Here is a 22,106-nt window from a genome sequence, read left to right on the forward strand (position 1 = left end):
TGAATGGAACAAGCAAATATCCCTGCTAAAATATTTTTCCCTTTTCAGTTTAGTTTAGACCCATCCTTTTTGAACAGGTCTTTTCTATTCCAAAAAACATTTCAATTGTCCAAAAACCTGAACCCCTAAACAATACACCAGCTCTTCAGCCATTGATTTATCTCCTTTAGTCTTTTGTTCCTTCCCTCATTTGAGTTTGGCATTGGGAGTAAACCAGAATTTGCTACTTTTAAGGTTTTTTTTTAATCTTCTACCATGTTATCCTGACTTCGGACTCTTTCAACAATCATTTCACTGCAACTACATCAAAAACTTGGAACCCTTATGTGAGTGCACTTATAGCAGCTGGCTGCTGATCTAGCTAATGACACTCACTAAGCCATGTAATAATTAAATAAACACCTAAAAATAAAATGTTCCTTTCAAGATATGACACCTGGATCGCTGTCTACCTATAGTGAGATCCACAACACGTAGATTGCCTCACCAAAAGTATACGACCTATAATTAAAACTGTGTTGGTGTTGACTGGGATACCCTGTATCAATTCAGTCAATATCTCCCTGATGACTGGATAATCAACAAGACCACGTAGCTTTTGCAGACATGGCTTGATAAAATGAACTTGACAGTCTGGCATACGCGCCCTCCTTAAAAATACTGCTGGATTGTGCCGCAAACAAAATAGTCATAACTAAATGAGAAGGATACTTGGTTTAGAGGGTCATGAGGCTGTTCCTGTGGTTTAAATTGCTTCCAATGAAACGAGATTTTCCATAGATGTCAAGGAAAAGACTTGGAAAACATTTTCTGTGTAACTGGGTGGCCAACATAAAACTGAGCATTGGCATCACACTTGACACATGGATTAGGCAGGTAATTTGAAGAGAATGTGACATGGGTTGTGGAAGAGGTTTCCTCTGTTTTGATACTTCTGGGTCTGTTAGTGAAGCTCATGTTCAATCTGTAAGGTGTGAAGGTCAATGTGCTGTGGACTGATATTTGGAAAGCTTACCACTGGCATATTCTGAGAGAAAGTAGATGCCCATGTCTCACATGTTGGTTTGTTTCCCTTGCATATTGACCATCTAAACAGTGTCCATGTGCCTATGGGTTAAAGTCTTCAAAATGGAAAATGTCAGCATTATCCGAGAGAGAGTGTGGTTAGAATACAACTGCACCCTTCTGTTCAGAAAGAGGGAAGGTACCATTCTGGATAAATGCCAGCGCACTGAGGAAGTCATTGTGTGCCCCGACCCCATATATTCAAATAACTATGCTTTGTGCGGTTTTCAGACAAACACCATTCTAAACTGTACTGTAGAAATCCAGAGCCTGAGCACGGACATCACTAGGGTAACCACGTGAGGAAGGGAGAATACTACATCACAACTTCCCGAAAACACTATGAGTATCATGTAACATCCAAAACACTACACATACCTGTCCAGGTAGGTCGAATCAAACTCATAAAAATCCACACGTGGAGTAAGATTTTGTTAATGTCAGTGACAAATCAGGCAAACTTTAGGAGACAAAAACAAAGTTGCTGGAAAAGCCCAACAGGTCTGGCAGCATCTGTGGAGGAGAAAACAGAGTTAACATTTTGGGTCCAGCGACCGTTCCTCAGAAACTTCAGGGGATTATTGGGAGAAGTACAATACTGGCATTGAACTCCTACTGGAAAAATTAGAGCAGGTCTGGGCACAATTGGCAAATGCACATGAAGTTTTTTCCCCTGTCCTTCAGCAGGCAGAGCAAATTTAACAGGCAAGCAGAGAAATCAAAGTGACAAATTGGTGAGATGACTTTTGGGACATGGGCTCAAACATCCACATACCCCCATAGGTATATCTTCTATTATACACGGATGTATTGTTCAGCTAGTCTACTTCAATCCTTTCACTCTCCTCACAGCGAGATTTGTCTGCTGGAAGAAGGAACTCGTCCAGAAACTAACTATTCATTCTTTGCTCCTACAGTGGGAGCCAAGAAGTTAATTATGTAAGAACCTAATGAATCATGAAAGAACAACGGAAATTGCTGCACAGAATCAATTTTACTCTATCGAGGGGTGTTAATTGCTAAAGAGGCTTAAGGGTGAATTAATGTATATAAATAGTGGCTAATTCTCATTTCATGTGTTATTTGTATAAAATACTGTTAAGCTCATTGATGTGTGTAAGGAAGATAGTTAGTGCATAGGATATTTTTGTCTATGTCCAGTGAGGAAACCAGATACTCAGCATTTTGGGCTATCCATCTGAGACTCAATACATGCCTGCATGAGAGTATGTTCTAAGCCCATGATCTGATTTTCGCTAGACGCATCAAGTGATAAACAGAAGGGACATGGGCCCAAAATTTGACATTCAAAGTTGTCCCGCAACAGGAGAAATTGGGATAGACTGAAAGTTGGCCAAATAAATTAAACAGCAGACAGCAGCTAACAGCAACAAAGAACAGTGGAAACTAAGGTCAAACGGGTTGCAAATGTTTAAGGAGAACTTGTTTTTTACAGCCTGAGGGTTCTATGTTGGAAAAGTATCAATCAGATATTCTGGCATCTTGGCTGCTTGAGTATGAGCATTTTATACTTCCTGGCATTGCAACAGTGAAGTGTATTGGTGTGACCACTTTGGATGCTTAGAACCTTACTCGTGACCCCTATGGCCAAAAGCCACAGAACATTCTGGAAAGTCTAAGGATGGATAAAAAAACACACAATTGGAAGCCAGACTCTCAGTGTGAAGGCTCTGTGAAAACTCAACCGGCAGCGGACCTCTGACAACCTAGAAAGAGAGAGAGAAAATCTGTTCTGACCTGCAAGACCCAACTTCAGGAAAAAGCGCTAGCCCTACATTAGAGAAGAAGTTGATTCCAACGACGCAGCTTAAACAAGTAGATCTTTGCAGGTAATATCCTTACTCACAAGCCAACACATTATCAGATCAGCCATAATCTTACAGAATGGTGGTGCAGACTCAATGGGCTGAATCGTGTATTTCTGCTTCTACATATCACGGTATTGTGGTCTGTTCTATTCACCATAAATCCCAATTGAATGATCTTATGTTATTTACATTGAAATGCACTTGTCACAAATGTTCCCATTCACTCGATTGATCATCATCTCTGTGATCCCGTGATTGACTCTGTTAACAATACTGCCTATGGTTTTGTTGCTTTTAAATTTGAAAATCTGGTTGATATACCATCCAACTTATTAACAAATGCTGTGAATATTTGCAATTAATGCAGTTTCTTACAGGCTACTATTTGTCACCTTCCCATTAATCTGATTTTCTGACACCAATTTCTCTAATATAGGCTAATAATTTTCAATCACAAGAATTTCAACTTTGGTCAGAAATCTTTAATGGGAAACAATGAGGAAGCAAGTCAAATGTTGTGGAGGTTACAGGAAGTTGCAGTGAAATTGGCTATGCTCTTATTGAATAGATGAGCAGGCTTATGGTGCTGAATGGCCTCCATCTGCTCTCAATTCTTATGAACTTACCTTCTTCCATTCGTCTGACCACAACTTGATTCACATTTTCAAAATCAGATTGGCCAGGCATGACCTAGTGTTCACAAATCCATTGAGGCTCTCTCTGATCATTTGAAAATTTCCAGATATATCATCACTCTATCTTCAAAGTTAGCTTCTCATGACTTCCCAAGAAAAGATGCTAACGTCACCGAGCAATATGTCCTTTATCAGTTTTCTTCAATAATGGAGTAACACGGCCAATCCACTTAAATGGTTTTCAGTTCAAAAAAGGTATCATGTCACTGTTGAGGTAGCTCTCATTATTCAAACTGCTCTTAATCTGATCTGCTTCATGTATGTCTTTCTCGAAGAGCTACTGCCATCCAAAGTTCAGAGGTTCCAGTAATGGGTTATTTACATTTCAGTTTACAGAATATTAACTTACAAATCTCCAGTACAGTGCTCCCATTCCTCTCTTCCCAAAATCTGGGTAGTATACAATTGTTGATCTCAGATTTGCAACCTCATTTCAGTAAAACTCCCAATTGCCTTTTCTATGTTTTATGTAATATTCCAATTCACCTTCAGATAAATTAGAAATAGGCGACAAGTCGTATACACCAAAATGAAATTGATTAAAATATGGAACTGTCCACAGTGTTAATAAATATCTTCTCAATGTTGTAGTACAAATGTTCCTAAATAGATAAATACAGGTATTAAAGTTGATGGCCTTTGTAGCACAGTCTGGAGTCTAAGCACTCTTGAAGTTACATAGCACGTGGACAGCGCTGTAAATAAGCAACTCATTCTGAAAAGGTATATTATATTTTCGACTAGTTTTGGAGTAGATTTCCATCATTGCACTGTACTATCGGGAACAGACCTAGATAATGGTCAAATGACAATTTCTGGAGAATTCCAATGACAGCAAAGGACAGAGAACACAATTTCTCGAATGCATTGTTGCTGCCTTTCAGACAATACTTAAAGTGACATGTAGGCAAAATGCAAACAATAATACGTAGGTGCTTTAAAATGGTTTTGCCTTATAATGTTTTTCTTTACAATGAGTGTATGCGTGATGCACTTTGTTTCTTTTGTGTTGATTTCAAACCATTTCAAATATTGGAATAACAATTAGTACAGCCCAGAGAGGCCTTTCAGGTGTGTGAGGCAATAAAATATTCTGTCGCTGACTCAACTAACTCTGAGTTTGAAATGCGAAAGACAAGGATAACTCAAACGTTTTATATTTTACATTGTGTTGAGATTATTGATTAAATAGCTACAAAATGAGAAATTATGAAATAATAAACTTACATCTTCCCACAGATCATCTTTTACAAGGTCAGAAACTTCCAGGGTCGGCAGTGACAATGCCAACCTGTCCCCTTACTTCAGCCGCTGTAACTCCATCCGTGTTGAAAGCGACTGGTGGGTGCTATATGAGAAACCCAATTACACGGCATCATGTCCAACTTGCTTATTTGTTTAGAATATTGCAGAAATGGTCCACTACAGCCGATATCTGGATATTATGTATAGAATATATCATTACAATGACCTCAGTAATGTGAAGACCATTAATATAAAAGAAGGGAAGTAGAAAATGTGTGAATAGAGATCCGACCCATAAAACTGAGAAAGGGCCAAAAGTACTACAATGCTAATTTTGCTGGACACTGTCTGATTGTCTCAAAATTATCATATTTGTACATGGCCCATAAACACATATTTTGCAGCCTGAACATCCTCAAAAGGCATACCTCCAGCTTTCTTTAGGTTGCAATGCTACAGCTTGTCTAACAAATTCCTGTGTTCTACCAATGCAACTGCAGACTGGATAATTGGGAACTCGCAATGTCAGTAGTTCCCAGCGACCCTCTGTAACTTATTGGATCACAGGGTTGTTAAGGCAGATTTGAAGGCAAGGGAGACAGTACCTGAGGAAAATCAACCAATCACAATATCAGCTCTTTTGGGAGCCAGGTCAGTAAATAGAATGCTAAGCAATTTTCAGGGAGTAGGAGCAAGGAATCAGAGATCATTCCTTTGCATAAGATAAGCTTTAGAAAGCACGTGACATGATAGAAGAGAAAACTGAAAGAACTATGGATGCTGTAAATCAGAATCAAAAACAGAAGCTGCTGGAGAAGCTCAGCAGGTCTGGCAGATCTGTGAAGAAAAAATCAGAGTTAACATTTCAGACCCAGTGACCCTTCCTCAGAATTGTAGTAGAAGAGAAACTAGAGAAATATGCAAGTTGAGAACTACAGCAGGGAAGATCTATTGCAGAGGCAGAAAAATATACTCCAGCTCACCATGATTCATTAAACAGATTAAGGAATCAAGTTACGTGGCAAAATTAACTCTCACTGTTTGGTTGGGGCCATCTACATTCCAATGTCCATTTCTTACATTACAAAATGCGAAAAGTCTTGAAGCAGGCTAGAAGGTTGCAATAGGCACTGTATAATTACAGAAAATACAGTGGGAAGCTGGAGGCACACAGCAGGCCAGACAGCATCAGAAGAGCAGAAAGGTTGACGTACATCTTCAGTTTCTGCATTTTGACTTGCTGTGTTCTTTGTACAAACACATTTAATTCGCTGTGATCATCAACATTTGAAAGTTTCACATGTTTTAAAGATTATTCTGCTTTTCAATACCTAACACAAACGTAAATAACCTCACACTTGGCCACATAACTCCATCTGCCATTCTGTTACCTAATCAATTCACCAATCTACTTTTCACTGCAGCCTTTTTGGGTCCTCCTCACAGCTCACATGCCCACCTAATTCTACACCATCACAGAGGGTAATATTTGCACATTTGAGGTGAACAATTCCAATACTACAGGATGCAGCTTGTTCTGGTGTCTATAAGTTATAAAACATAGAAACCATTAGAACAAAATTCAAAATGCTGGAGAAAACTTTTATTCCCCTTTCCTAACAATGTGCTATAGCCTTATCCTCAGAGCCCCACAAGCAACTTCTTGACGTTTCTTTTCCCAATCGTTGTCTTTTAGTTTGTACATACTTTCAGATGATCAGAGATTACTTCAGTATGTTAGTCTCAATTCAAGTTTATGGAGTATTACAGCATGGAAACAGACCCTTCAGTCCAACCAGTCCATGTTAAACACAATCCCAAAACTAATCTGGTCCCACCTGCCTGCTGCAGGCCAATATCCCACCAACCCTTTCCTGTACATGTTCATATCTTTTAAACATTGTAATTGTGCGCACATCCATCATTTCCTCAGGAAGTTCATTCCACAAGCGATCGACCCCCTGTGTAAAAAAATTTGCCCTCGTATTTTTTTTTAATCTGCCTCCTCATCGCTAGTCTTGAAATCCCCCATTCTAGGGAAAAGACATACACCCTTAACCCCATCTCAACCTCTCATGATTTTATAAACCTCTATAATGTCACGTCTTAATCTCCTATGGAAACAGAATCATTACTTTCTGGCCTCTGCAAGGGAAAGTGCCACCATATTCTCTGCTACCTCACATTCACAGAGGTACGCTCATTTTAGCTCTGGCACTGCATGCATCTCCCACTAAGGTTTAGCAACTACAACTCAGTTGTATTTATTATGTCAATGGTTCTTACTCACCTAATCCTCCCAAACTACTAGCCCTTGCTGTCCTCTGCATTTCCTAGTCCTGTCATCAACTTGTCACCAAATTGCTCTTGATTTGTCACTATTCGCTCTTTTCCACTTTCATCAGACTCAATCCTTCCATTTGTCTCATTGTAGGAGCAACTGCCCTACAAATGAGCTGAGAAGGCCAACACCAAAAGGCTGAGAGAACTCAGCAAGCCTTAGCAAGGAGGAGGTTAATGCTGGAACCTCTGAGCTCCATATCATCTCTGAACAGGAAGGCACTGAATACTGTGGATGTGCTGGCAAGGCTTTGATCTGAAATTGCCACCAGTTCAAAGACTTTCATCTCAATGCCCTTCCTCTCACAGAGCTCGGGTGGTGCCAGTGGGCATCCAAAGAAAGGAGGAGCCCCACATCAGTGCCTCACAGCACACCAGAGGCCCTGGTCCCTCCACCTCCCTCCTGATAAGTAATGTCAAAGCTTGTCATAAATCCTTGTTGCAGAGGGTGAGCCTACGTCCAGGCAGGAAATTGTCAACTACTCTGGACCCTCTAGGTCCAAATGGCCACAAGGACAACCACCCAAGGTGGGAATTGGTGCCAGATAGTGTGTTGAGGAAGGAATGGCATTTAAGTTGAGCAATCTATAAGATGCAAAAGCATGCAACTAAGGAGGCAGCTGTTCAATAGTCAGATATTGAAGTCAGATTTTAAAGCTTAAGTAGAAACCAGCAAGCATTCTTATTATTGTCAAGATTCTGACCCTTTTTTGTCATCATATTTTCTCAACTTTGTTGTCACTGCCAACACTGGTTCCAAGCAGCTTCAAATTCTGCCATGAGATTACAATAGGTTAATTGGCTGCATGTAGTATGTCATGCTTCAAGTGGTCTCAGGTTAAGGGAGAGTTTAATATCTTTATATCATTATGTCACATGCTAATGACACAGCAACAATATCTGTCTCTCAAAGATTTATTGACATACTGACTGTTCAACATAATATAACAATCTTAGCTCGCCTTTCCCTTCTAATGTTGTCTTTTCCTTGGCCATTCAATTAGAGGGTGGTAGTGCTGCAGTAATGTTAATGGACCAGGAATGAAAAGGTCCTAACAAACGGTTTGAGGACAAGGGAATAAATTGCACAGTAACTGCTAGTTGAATTTAAGTTAAATTAATAGAAACGATTGGATTAGTGTAAAAATTGCATCTGGTTCATCAGTGCCTTTTATGAACTGAAACCTGTCAACCAAGTTTACGTTGTTTATGTACACTGCAGAAAAATGGATAGGACTTACTCTACAATCAGTGGTCCTTAGCTAGTCTGATCTACGTGTGTATGCAGGATGACCCAAAATCGAAACAGCCCGTAACAATCTATTGGGCTGAATTATGGTATTTTGTTGAACAAATCTTGTTTTTTGTTTTCTATGTTTTGTTTTCTTTAATTCTTGTTTATTTTTGCTGATCTGTTCCTGAGGTTGTCTAAAATTACAAAGGCAGTTTCTGCAATGGCTTCAGAAGTATAAATACCCAGAACGATAGCATTGTTCAGGCATTTACCAACTGTGAGCTCAAGATGGGAAAGATAAAGGAGAATCTGATATTTTTAACATTATTAATAACTTAGAGTAAAGCAGAATTTTTTTTTATTAAATGCTCTTTGCCCATAGATCATCTTTTACGAGGACAGGAACTCCCAGGGTCGGCACTATGAGTGCAGCAGTGACTGTGCCGACCTGACCCCTTACTTCAGCCGCTGTAACTCCATCCGTGTTGAGAGTGACTGATGGGTGCTGTATGAGAGACCCAATTACATGGGATACCAGTATGTTCTGACCATGGGAGAATATCCTGACTACCAGCGCTGGATGGGATTCAATGGCAACATCAGGTCATGTCAGACCTACCCATATGTATGTCGTAAATTCATTATTTTTATAGACAAAATGAACTGATCAATTGATTTGTATTTGTAATGGTCTTTTTCATTATTGTTTGTTTAATAAATTAAAAATTCAATTGTTATTTTCTTCCCACTTTCCTTTATTTGATTTCTTGAAATGATTAATGGAAGAACAGGATATTTTGCAAATAAAATTAGTTACCGCTATAAAGTGGTAGAGGTTTGGAATTGTCTTCTGCAAAAGTCAATTAGCATTAGTTGAATTGTTAGCTTTGTTAACCAAAATTATTGGAGCGTATATTGCAAATGCATGAATGTAGAGTTTGGTCAAAGATCAGCCATGAGCTCATTAAATGACAGTACAGACTTAAAGGGCTGAGTTCTATGCTCCTATCAAATGCACATACCCTGCTGAATGTCAAGTCAATATTCAGAAAATGAATTCTTGTTTCCAAATAACCAGGGCTGTCTAGAGTTGGACTTTAACCTGAAACCATCCAAATCATAATGCATAGCAGTAATATATTTTATGAAATATTTGTAATAGGTTGATGAAAATTGCATAACCATATAGGAATTGCCCAATATCAGACAACAGTCTGTCAGCATCTGGAAACAGCCAGTAGTTGGTTAATGATCGAACAGTGAATTTTTAACAAAACGCTTATGGCTGCCCTGGTAATATTACTAATATAGAAGTAACCCACGACAATAATTTTAGAATGTTCTGTAGATATATTCATACCAGCATCCCAAGTGTTTCATTTCCTTCTGTTGCAGTACCGAGGGGGCTCCTACAGAATGGGGATTTACGAGAGGCCTGACTTTGGAGGACAGATGATGGAATTCACAGATGACTGTCCATCTGTCTTCGATCGTTTCCATTACCACGACATCCACTCCTGCCATGTGATGGACGGTTACTGGATCTTCTATGAACACCCCAGCTACAGAGGGTGGCAGCACTTCATGAGACCCGGTGAATACAGGAGATACACTGACTGGGGAGCCTACAGCTCAACTGTTGGATCTTTTAGGCGCATGAGGGACTTCTTGGAATCTAGATTTTGCTCTGGTAAATATTCTGAAATATAATAAATGTACTATTAGCAGTATGGATTTCTTTTCTTTTGAATTGTGTTTCTATGTCTTTGCTGAGGCAGATACTTTATGACATTGAGGCATTAAGGATGCCATAACATTTTAAATAAGAAAACACGTGCAACAGATGTCAGTTTTCATAACTGCAATGACTCACTCAGAACATAAGAACACACTAGTTTCAGAACCAGAGCGGATCATTCAGTCTCTCAAACTTCCTCCTTCATTTAATAAGTCAAGGCTGATAATCTTACTCCTTCACTACCAACAATCAATTCTTTTGTGCTTTGAAAGTATTCAAAGGTTCTGTTTCTACCATATTATGAGAAAATGTTCCAAAGAGTTACAAACCTCAGAAACGAAGTCTTTCCAATCTGTGGGCTACACTTATTTTGAAATGTTGACCCTTCCTTACTGAATCTCAAGAGGAAACATCCTATCCTCATCTACCCTATCAAAATCCCCCAAGAACATATTTGTTTATTCAAACATATTTTCAGACGGCTGACGTTTCCCCTTGTTTTATGCCAGGGCCTATGACACAACCATAGCTAAAGACATTGAAATAGAATCCCTACAGTGGGGAAGCAGGTTATTTAGTCCATCAAGCCCACACTGACCCTCTGAAGAGCATCTCACACAGACCCAGCTCCTTACCTCTGTAATCCCGCATCTCCCATGGCTAACGTATGCTAATTTACACAACACTGGACACCCTGGGCAATTTAGCCTGGCCAATCCAACTAACCTGCAACTCCCTGGACTGTGGGAGGAAACTGGAGCACCCAGAGATACCCCATACAGACACAGGGAGAATGTGAAAACTCCATACTGACAGTTGTCTGAGGGTGGATTCAAACCCAGGTCCCCAGCTCTGTGAAGCAGCAGTGCTAACCACTGAGCCACCTAGCCATCCATACCGCTATTTTTTTTAAAAATATCACTACTTCTAAAGAATACAGTCCATTTATTTGTCTAGTTATTTAACAACTGAATTTTAATTCATAGCACCAGAACTGATGGAATTGACTGAGCACTGAGGCAAATATCAGTCAAATTGAGCCTGCAACAGATGGTGAGGGAAAAGCCCACATGACCTTGCCTTTATTAACCTACCTGTCAGAGATCTATCTGTCCATGCCAGCATTGAAAGAACTGACCACTACACTGTCTTTATGCATATAGAGTTCCATCTTTACAGGAAGGATGTTCTCCATCATGTTGTGTGACTCTGCCGCAATTGGATAGACTCAAGCCAATCTAGCAACTCAAAACTGGACCGCCTTTGGGTACTGTGGGCCATCAGCAGAAGCAGAATTGCATTCAACAACAATCTTTAACTTCAAGGTCCTGCATAAACCACATTCTACCATCATCATCAACAACATGAGACATTAATCATGATTCACAGAGTGAGGAAAGGCATTTCAGGACCAGCACTAGGCATACCTAAAAATTAAGTGTCAAGCTAGTCAAGTTACAACATTGGACAACTTCCATGTCAACCAGAATTCAACAGGCAGAGCAAAGAATTCACGCAGCCAATGGATCAGATTTTCAAAGATCTGCAGTCTTATTTGACCCAGTCATGAACAGTGGCAGACAACTGCACAACAAAGCGGGGGTGGGGTGGGAGGGGGTAGAGTTACTGGGGGTGCCCCTCGAACTTCCTAACCTATCAGTGCAAAAGACAAAGCTGTAGCATTTGTAATCAGCTTCAACTCGTGTGCAGAATGGATTATCCATTTCAGCTCATCAAACAGTCGCAAGCATTGCAGATGTCAGTCTTTAGTCAGTTCAATTCACTCCCTAGGATACTAAGAAGGTGCTTAAGGTATTAGATACTGCAGAGGCTATGAGCCCAACAATATTCCAACAATGCTACTGAAAATTTGTCATCCAGTACTTCTGTTTATAGCCAAGCAGTACTGTACAACTGTAACAAAATCCCAGAAGTCTTTCCTAACAGCACTGGAAGCATATTTGCTGCAGTTGGATTGCAATTGTCAAGACAGCAGCTCATCATCACCTCGTCAAAGGCCTTTTGGAATAGCCAATAAATGGTCATATTTCATGAAGATGAGAGCAGAAGTCAGATTCTGTGCAAAACCAGGACTGTTTAATTGCTGGAGTGTAATGCTTCTTCCTCACTCACTCCTGCATAAACATATTTTTCACTCCGAGCCATTAGGTAGTGGTGCTTTGCAGCCTGAAGGCTTGAAGCACTGACTACTCCTGCAACTATCAATTGTAATCAGATCCTTAACTCCAGGTTAACCTGCTGTTCGTTTGTCTTGACAATCCCAATTAGATAAAACATGGGCTATTTTTTGTAACACTTAGCAGTATCAAGGATGCACACTGTATTCAAAAGATAATTCATTTGACCCAATTGAGATATTTCTCATGAGATGCAGCATGTTATCAAATACATACTGAATTTGATGGCCTCTTGTGGCAAACAAAACTATTGCAGCATTGCTAAAGTGGTGGATAATAGCTTGGTATCTGCCGGGGGAGTTGCTAACCAATGGTCCTTGTGAATTAACAAACACAGAAGTTGCAGCTGGAATTTCTGCAGGGGGTTCGACAATGAAAAATTGACGCAAAATTTAATTTTCAACGATTCCCTATCATCTTTATAATGATTCAAAACTCAAGCCTTTGGATAGCAGTGCAGGTTTCAATGTAATTCAAGGATGATAATCTCAGGATTACTTCCAATGCTACATGCTAGTGACAGTAGAAATAAGAGAATAGAGCAGATGAATCTGTGGCTGAAGAGTTGGTATAGGAGAAGGGATTTAGATTTTTGGATCATTGTGGCATAAGTGACATGTATAAAAAGGATAGTTTGCACATGAGCTGGAAGGGGACCAATATCTTGGCACAGAGATTCGCTAGAGCTACTTGCGAGGCTTTAAACTGGTCTGGCGGGGTGGGGGTGGGGCGGGTGGGATCATAAGCAGTAGCGAGACAAGAGAGAAAGTAAGAGGCAAGTACAGAAGCTAAAGAGATCAATTTAAATAAGTAGGGAAGGCCTGAGAATGGCAGGGAATAAGGTAAGACTGATGTATTAAAATGCATTTACTTCAATGTAAAATGCCTGACAGGACAGGTGAATGAGCTCAGGGCATGAATTGGAACATGGGACTGGTATGTCATAGCAAATATTGAAACATAACTGAGGGGGGCGGGTAGGACAGGCAGCTCAATGCTCCAGGGTATAGATGCTATAGCGAGGATTAAAAATGGCTGAAAGAGAGTGTGTTTCTGGTTAGGGTAAACATCACGGCAGTACTTAGAGAGGACATTCCATGAGGGATCATCCAGTGAAGCTCAGTGGGTGGAACTGACAAATAAGAAGGGGACGATGAGCTTAATAGGGTTGTACTATTGGCCCCTCAATAGTCGATGGGAAATTGAGGTCAAAATATGCAGGCAGATTGCAGACAGCTGTAGAAACAATATAGCTGCAGTAGTAAGGGATTTTAACTTTCCAAATACAAACTGGGACTGCCAAAATGTTAAGGGCCTGGATGGGGAAGAATTTGTTCACTTTATTCAAGAAAACATTCCCAATCTGCTAAAGAAGGGGCAAAACTCGACCTCCTTTAGGGAATATTATTATCACTAAGGTGGCAGTGCTAGGCAAGCTAATGGGGCTAAAGGTAGACAAGTCTCCTGGCCCTGATGAAATGCATCCCAAGGTACTCAAAGAGGTGATGGGGGAAATAGTAAATGCACTAGTAATCATTTACCGAAATTCACTGGACTCTGGGGTGGTGCCCATAGATTGAAAAACAGCCAACATGACGCCACTGTTTAAAAAGAGAAATAGACAAAAAGCAGGTGACTATAGGCCAGTTAGCTTAACTTCGGTCGTGGGGAAAATGCTTGAATCTATCATTAAGGAAGAAAATACAAGACATCTGGATATAAATTGTCCCATTGGGAACACGCAGCATGGGCTCATGAAGGGTAGATCCTGTTTAACTAATTTGGTGGAATTCTTTGAGGACCTTACTTGCATGGTGGACAATGGGGAACCTGTGGATGTGGTGTATCTGGATTTCCAGAAGGCATTTGACAAGGTTCCACACCAAAGGCTGCTACATAAGATAAAGTTGCACAGTATTACAGGTAGTGTATTGGCATGGATAGAGATTGGTTAACCAGTAGAACGCAAACAGTTGGGGTAAATGCGTGTTTTCTGGATGGCAGTCAATGGCTAGTCATGTGTCTCAGGGATCAGTGTTAGGACCGCAATTGTTTACAATTGCATAGATGAATAGGAGTTGGGGACTAAGCGTTGTTGTGTCAAAATTTGCAGATGACACTAAGGTGAGTGGTAGAGCAAAGTGTGCAGAAGACATTGAAAGTCTGCAGAGGGATATAGACAGTCTAAGTGAGTGGGCAAAGGTCTGGCAGATGGAGTAAAATGTTGATAAGTGTGAGGTCATCCATTTTGGTAGGAATAACAGAAAAATGGACTATGTTTTAAATGGTAAAAAAATGCATCATGCTGCTGTGCAGAGGGACTTGGGTGTCCTTGTGCATGAATCACTAAAAGTAGGATTGCAGGTGCAGCAGGTAATTAAAAAGGCAAATGGAATTTTGTCTGCCATTGCTAGAGGGATGGAGTTTAAAAACAGGGAGGCTATGCTGCAGCTGTATAGGGTCCTGGTGAGGCCACACCCAGAGTACTGCGTGCAGTTTTGGTCTCCTTACTTGATAAGAGATATACCAGCACTGGAGGGGGTGCAGAGGAGATTCACTCGGTTGATTCCAGAGTAGAGAGGGTTGGATTATGAGGAGAGACTGATTAGACTTGGATTATACTCATTGGAATTCAGAAGAATGAGGGGAGATCTTATAGAAACATATAAGATTATGAAGGGAATACATAAGGTGGAGGCAGGGAGGTTGTTTCCGCTCGCAGGTGAAACTAGGACTAGAGGGCATTGCCTCAAAATAAAAGGAAGCAGATGTAGGACTGAGGTCAGGAGGAACTTCTTCACCCAACGGGTTGTGAATCTGTGGAATTCCCTGCCCAGTGAAGCGGTTGAAGCAACCTCGCTGAATGTTTTTAAGGCAAGGCTAGATAAATTTTTGAACAGGAAAGGAATTAAGGATTATGGTGAGTGGGCGGCTAAGTGGAGCTGAGTCTCAAAAAGATCAGCCATGATTTTATGAAATGACGGGGCAGGCTCGAGGGGCCAGATTACCTACTCCTGCTCCTAGTCCTTCTTTTCTTATTAACTAAGGCAGGCACAGTGACTGAGGTGTTAATAAGGGAGAACTTTGGGAATTTATAATTCTATTAGTTTTAAAGCATTTACAGAAAAGGATAGTCACAAGTTAAAGTTCTAAATTGTGGCAAGGTCAATTTTGATGGGATGAGACAGGAACTTTCAAAAGTTGATTGGGGGGGCAGTTCACAGGTAAAGGGATGTCTGGCAAGTGGGAGGCTTTCAAAAATAAGATAAGCGTGTTCAGGGACAGCATGTTCCTGTTAGAGTAAAGAGCGAGGCTGGTAGGAATAAGAAACACTGAATGATTAGAGATAGGTTCTGGGCAAGAAAAAGAGAAAGGGTTTGTCAGGTGTTGACAACTGGGATCAAGTGACTCTCTAAAGGACTATATGGACATTATAAGTATACTTACGAGAGAAATCAGGAGGGTGAAAATGGTACAAGAGATTGCTGTAGGTCAAGGAGAATCCAAAGAGATTCTGCAAGTATATTAAGGGCAAAAGAGTAACTAGGGAGAAAATAGACTCCCTTAAAGATCTACGAGGCCAGCTATGTGTGGAACCACAGGAGATGGGTGAGATCCTAGATAAATATATAATTACTGTGTAGAAATACATGGAAGGTAGGGAACTCAAGGAAAGGAATACCAATGTCTTAAAAAGAGTCCACATTACAGAAGAGGAGGTATTGAACATCTTAAAGTGTATAAAGGTAAATAAGTCCCCAGGACCTGATTTAAGTGCATTTGAGGACATTGTGGGAGGCTAACGCAGAAATTGCAAGACCTCTAGCAAAGATTTTTTTTTATAATCGAGACCCATGGGTGAGGTGCCAGAAGACTGGAGGGTGGATAATGTTGTGCCATTATTTAAGGAAGGTTGCAGAGAAAAGCTAGAGAACTATAGACCAGTGAGCCTTATGTCAGTGATGGGTATGTTGTTGGAGGAGATTCTGAGAGATTGGATCTACATGCATTTGGAAAGGCGATTGGATAGGTATAAAAATAGAAGTTGCTGGAAAAGCTCAGCAGGCTTGGCAGCACCGATGATGAAAAATCAGAGTTAACATTTCAAGTCCAGTGACTCTTCCTCAGATCGTGACTTCCTTTTCCGTTCCTGATTTTCTAGCATCCGGATTTCATTTGGTTTTGCTAGATTAGGGATAATCAGCATGGCTTTGTGTATGGGAAATTGTGTCTCACAAATTTGACTGAGTTTTTTGAAGATGTGACTGAGAAGAGAGATGAAGGCAGAGTGGTAGACATTGTCTACATGGGCATTGCCAAGGCTTTTGATGAGGTCCACACGGTAGACTGGCTAGTGAGTTTCACTCACATGAGATCCAGGGAGAGCTAACCAATTGGATACAAAACTGGCTTGCCAGTCGGTGACTGAGGGTGGTGGTGGAGAGTTGTTGTCCAGACTGGAGGCCTGTGACCAGCAGTGTGTCGTAGGATTGGTGTTAGGTCCATTTTTATTCATCATTTATGTAAACGATTTGGATGATCATGTAGAATGCATGTTTCGTAAGTTTGTGGATGACACCAAAAATGCCGGTATAGGGGATAGTGAAGTACAATCTAAAAGTACAATGGGATCTTGACCAACTGGGCCAGTTGGCCAAGGAATGGCAAGTGGAGTTTAATTGAGAGAAATACAAGGTGTTGTATTTTGGTAAGACAATCCAGGGCAGGACTTACAAAGTTAATGGTAAGACCCAGAGGGGTGTTGTAGAACAGGAGAGCTCACGGTGTAGACATACAGTTCCCTGAAAGTTGCATCACAGGTTAAAAGACCAGCAAAGAAGGCATTTGGCATGCTTGCCTTAATTGGTCTATACAGGAGTATAGGAGTTGGGACATCATCTTATGGCTGCATAAGGCATTGGTAAGGCCACATTTGGCACACTGCATACAATTCTAATTGCCCTGCTATAGGAAGGATTTTATGAAACTGGAAAGGATGCAGAAAAGATTTACAAAAACTGGAGGGTTTGAATTACGAGAAGAGGCTGGGACATTTTTCCCTGGAGCGTCAGAGGCTACGTCAGGGTTACGTTATAGAGGTTTATAAAGTCATTAGGGGTATGGATAAGGTGAATAGCCAAGGCCTTTTGCCCAGGGGAGGGGAGTCCAAAACTAGAGGGCATAGGTTTAAGGTGAGAGGAGAAAGATTTAAAGGGACCAGAGGGGCAATTTCTCACACAGAGGGTAGTGCGCATATGGAATGAGCTGACAGATGAAGTGGTAGAGGGATACAATTACAACGTTTAAAAAGTATTTGGACCGATCCATGAATAGGAAAAGTTTATGGAGAGATATGGGTCAAACGCAGGCAAATGGGACTAATTCAATTTAGAAACCTGTTCAGGATGAACGATTTGGGCTGACAGGTCTGTTTCTGCATCGTATGACTCTGTGACTCTTGGGTCAGGTCAGTGGTGACGGTAATTTGTTCGTGGTGGATGGCATGGGTCATTGGTGGGTGTCCATTTGTGGTGTTCAGTTATACCAGAGATTAAACCATGTATCATTTCCAGGGTTAGTGTCCAGATAAGTCCCACATATCTAGCCAGTGTGTCCAACATGGGATCGCAATGTAGTGGACTTGCATGGAGGGTCAGAGGAAGCAGGAATCAACCCACTGAAAGTTTAAACTTCCCAGGTAATTACAACATATTTGCATGAAGCAGGATTACTGCAGATTCCTCATGCACATCACAGATTTATGTCCATATTTCATTGGGTCGCAACCTTGGACAATTCAGACAAAATGATCAACAAATTATTTCACGGCCTTCAGCTTTACACGACCCTCATATATTTGCTGCTGATACTCATCCAGGCTTTTAGTGAGTAAATTTTTCATGATATCATTGCTTATTGATATAGATTCATATTTCAGATATCAGCTACCCTGCAGAACATATAGAGTCCTTCTGTTGTTAGGGCTTGTCTGTGATTTGTTTATCTTGTAGTTATTTTCTTCCTTCTTTGAATTCACAATCTAAGTGAAAGATTAAACTGATACTGTTTCCCCCCATGGTGTTCATAAAACCTGGGTCATATTGCTATTCAGTCTTCTGTGCCAAAGTAATATAGTGCTGAGAGCAGGCCATTCTGCTTTAAGCTGGTCCCCCGTTTAAAGTTACAGCAAAAGGATGCCAAGCGTATGTAATATCTGATCCAGCTTCTGAAAGAACAGGGCAGCTATTGCTACTCCCTCGCTCTTTCCCCTTTAGCTCAACAAATGTTTCCTCTTCAGTAGCTATTCATTTATCTTTTGAAAGTCAAGTTCCAATCTCTTTCTGCTACATTCTCAGTCAGTTAATTTAAACTCACATCCTTCCTGGTAAATGAGCAGGAGTAGGACATATCACTCTTCAAAGCTGCTCCACCAGTTAATAAGATCATGGCAGACCTGGTAGTGGTCTCGACTCCTTTTTTTTCTGTTCTCCTCCCACCATTCGTTGATGGTCATGTCTACCAAAAATTTATTTGACCCAATAAAAGCCGAAAGAACAGCGGATGCTGTAAATCAGGAACATAAACACAAGTTGCTGGAAAAGCTCAGCAGGTGTAGCGACATCTGTGAAGAAAAAGTCAGAGTTAACATTTCGGGTCCGGTGACCCTTCCTTGGAACTAATTACTGCTCAGGCTACAAAACTACAATAGGCCAAGGCCCAACTTGTTCAATCTTTCTTCATAAGACAAGCTGTTCATCACATGAATGAGCCGAGTGAACCTTCTCTGGCCTGTTTCTAACTCAATTATATCCTTTACCAGCTATGGGTTTGCATGTGGTCGGAAAGGATCTGAAAGTGTTGATAATTGATTGGGTGCAGCAAGAATGACCTATTGTCATGATGTCAATGGGACATAGTCAGAGTAAAGGAGGAGTTGCTAGGAGACAGACCGGAGGCTCGTGAATCTTCAGTCTCTGTGATAATGTAAATCATTAAATGGTTGCCATAATGCAATAAGCTTCCCATTGGTTATTCAGTGAGATTCTCCTAGTTAGACCAGAAAGGTGGCTATCTTCATCCATAACAATTCAGTCTTGAAAGACTCCATATGTCCATGCCTCTATCTCTAGAAGTGAGCTATCATGAAAACCTCTTTCTGACTGATACGTTTAAATGGCCCCTGAATGCCATCTAAGGCACCCCACGACCACATCCCTCTGTACTCTCTATGCCTCCTAATTCATAAACCAAAGCCCCATAGTCTTCTCGACTTTTTAATCTAACCAATAGCCTTTTATCCAACCTGTCCATTTATTGCCCCAATGCCAACTTGGTATCAACTCATAACAACACATGCCTATAGCACTACCTACCATGCCAAGTAATATGGGCAGTTTCTCCCTTGTTTATAGCTTTTGATTAATTATGAAAGACCTTGCTCAATCCTTTTCGGCCCAAGATAGAGACCCTCACATTTGCCTACATTAAAACTTATTTTCCACAGGTTTAACAAGTGACTTAATCATTTCTTTTGTAAATGTATGCTTCTATATGCATTAATCATAAGCTTCCAACCTTTGAGTCACAGGCTTATTTGGACATCTGGATTTCTATTTCATTATAAATGATGAAGAGTTGAGGTGACAATATAGAAACATAGGAGACATCAATTAGGGTGGCACGGTGGCTCAGTGGTTAGCACTGCAGCCTCACAACACCAGGGACCCAGGTTCAATTCCAGCCTCGGGTGACTATCTGTGTGGAGTTTGCACATTCTCCCTGTGTCTTCATGGGCTTCCTCCGGGTGCTCCGGTTTCCTCCCACAGTCCAAAGATGTGCAGGCTAGGTGGATTGGCCATGCTAAATTGCCTGTAGTGTTCAGGGGTGTATGGGTTATAGGGGGATGGGTCTAAGTGGGATGCTTCAAGGGGCGGTGTGGACTTGTTGGGCTGAAGGATCTGTTTCCACACTGCAGGGAATCTAATCAATACTCCCATCCTGTTAATTAGAGTGCCTTTCCATTGCCTCTACACTTGGTTTCCTACCTACAGCCAATTTCCCAAGTTACAAATAGAGGTTGTTTACGAAGCATCTTCATAGCATCATTAGCCCGTACTTTTCTGGCCTTCGCCGGTTTGAACTGAGTTGGGCTGGTAAAACTAATGACTGCAATGTCATGTGATCTGAAATCCTACATCCATCTCCATCCGCCCCAATCTTCCCATGGAGTCGGGGGGGAGTTCACACCTCTAAATTTGCCCGCACTGATTCTGAGGCTAAATAGCTATGCTGTTGACTTCTTAAAAAGCCTGTTTCCTACATTATTGCAATTTTCCCTAAAAGATCTGGAGACAATGCAGCCTGTCTGAATCAGTCCAAGTAAATCAAAATTTTTAAACATTTAAAATTCTCAAACCCACAAGCAGACCATACGAGTCAGGGATGAAGCCATCATGAAGAACTTTGCAAGTTCATGATTGTCACCCATTGGCATTGTGTCAGTATCAGTGAGCTGGACAGAGCTGTTTAAACTCCAGTCAAGCACAAGAGAGACTGCAGCTAAAAATGGGTGCTGCACCATCAGAAATTGAGACCGCTGTCAACGTGAGTTGAAGGATTTCCCTTTGTTGCATTCCTGGCATCAATAAGGCAACATATTTCCATCTGGTCTTCAGAAGTCTGGGGTTAAGATGAAAATCTGTCTTTCCCAGATTGACTTTTCATGAATGTTTAATTTAGCTCCAAGATGTCTTCATTGTGTTAATTTTACAGAGAATTGTTCACAGACCTGCAAAGTGGGTACACAGTACAATAAAGAAGGCAGGAAAAAAGAAGGCCAACCCCCATTATCTGGGACATCAACTACATTGCATTTCTCATGCTCCCACCCAAACCCAATGCTTTTTTATTTGTTCACATGTCCTCTCATATCTTAATTTCATTCTTTGCCCCCCCTTCCCTCATTCATTTTCCATGACCACTCATTAAATATCCACTATGTACCCAAAGTTTTACCTTTGGTGTGGTTTGTTTGTTCATTTGTACAAGATTACAAGATGTTAGGTAGATTAAAGATTTCTTTTCAATGGGACTTCCACTGGCTATGGTTGATCAAGAGCTTTGTGACAATATTTATCAAAGAGAATTTAAATGATTGTTTGATCTTGTTCTAAATTCCATGACCTCTTCATAGACCCACCTTTTGGTTGGAAAATGCATGAGGGAGTTGGCTCAGTGGTTAGCACTGCTGCCTCACTACACCAGAAACCAGGGTTTGATCCCACCCTTGGAGTCTGTGTGGAGTTTGCACATTCTCCCCGTGTCTGCGTGCGTTTCCTCCCAAAGTCCGAAGATGTGCAGGCTAGGTGGATTGGCCATGCTGAATTATCCTGTAGTGTTCAGGGATGTGTAGATTAGGGGTTTGCAGGGGAATGTGTCTGGGTAGGATGCTCTGAGGGTCAGTGTGAATGTGTTGCACGGAAGGGCCTGTTTCCACACTCCAGGGATTCTTTGAATCTACGGATGGATTAGACAACTATCAGAACAATGTAAAAATCAAACCACAGGATTCTATACGTGCATTCATATGTGATCCTACAGAATGCAGAAGCAGAGTGTTATCCACTGCAGAAAAGACTCCAAAGTATGTAAACTCTTACACAGTGCTGGTAATGCAGCGGTCTTTTAACTTAAAAAAAGTGCCATGATTAATCATTATATAAATAACATATTTAACATTTCAAACAGTATCTAATAATGATT

The 22,106-nt window shown here is 40.9% G+C and overlaps 1 pseudogene; it reads left to right on the top strand.

Annotated features, from left to right (window-relative positions):
* The first annotated feature begins 1,128 nt into the window (after positions 1-1,128).
* LOC125453970 (gamma-crystallin S-1-like) lies at positions 1,129-10,118 on the top strand (annotated as a pseudogene).
* The last annotated feature ends 11,988 nt before the right edge of the window (positions 10,119-22,106 follow it).

Source organism: Stegostoma tigrinum, chromosome 7 (assembly GCF_030684315.1).
Source record: "Stegostoma tigrinum isolate sSteTig4 chromosome 7, sSteTig4.hap1, whole genome shotgun sequence".
Lineage (NCBI taxonomy): Eukaryota > Metazoa > Chordata > Chondrichthyes > Orectolobiformes > Stegostomatidae > Stegostoma > Stegostoma tigrinum.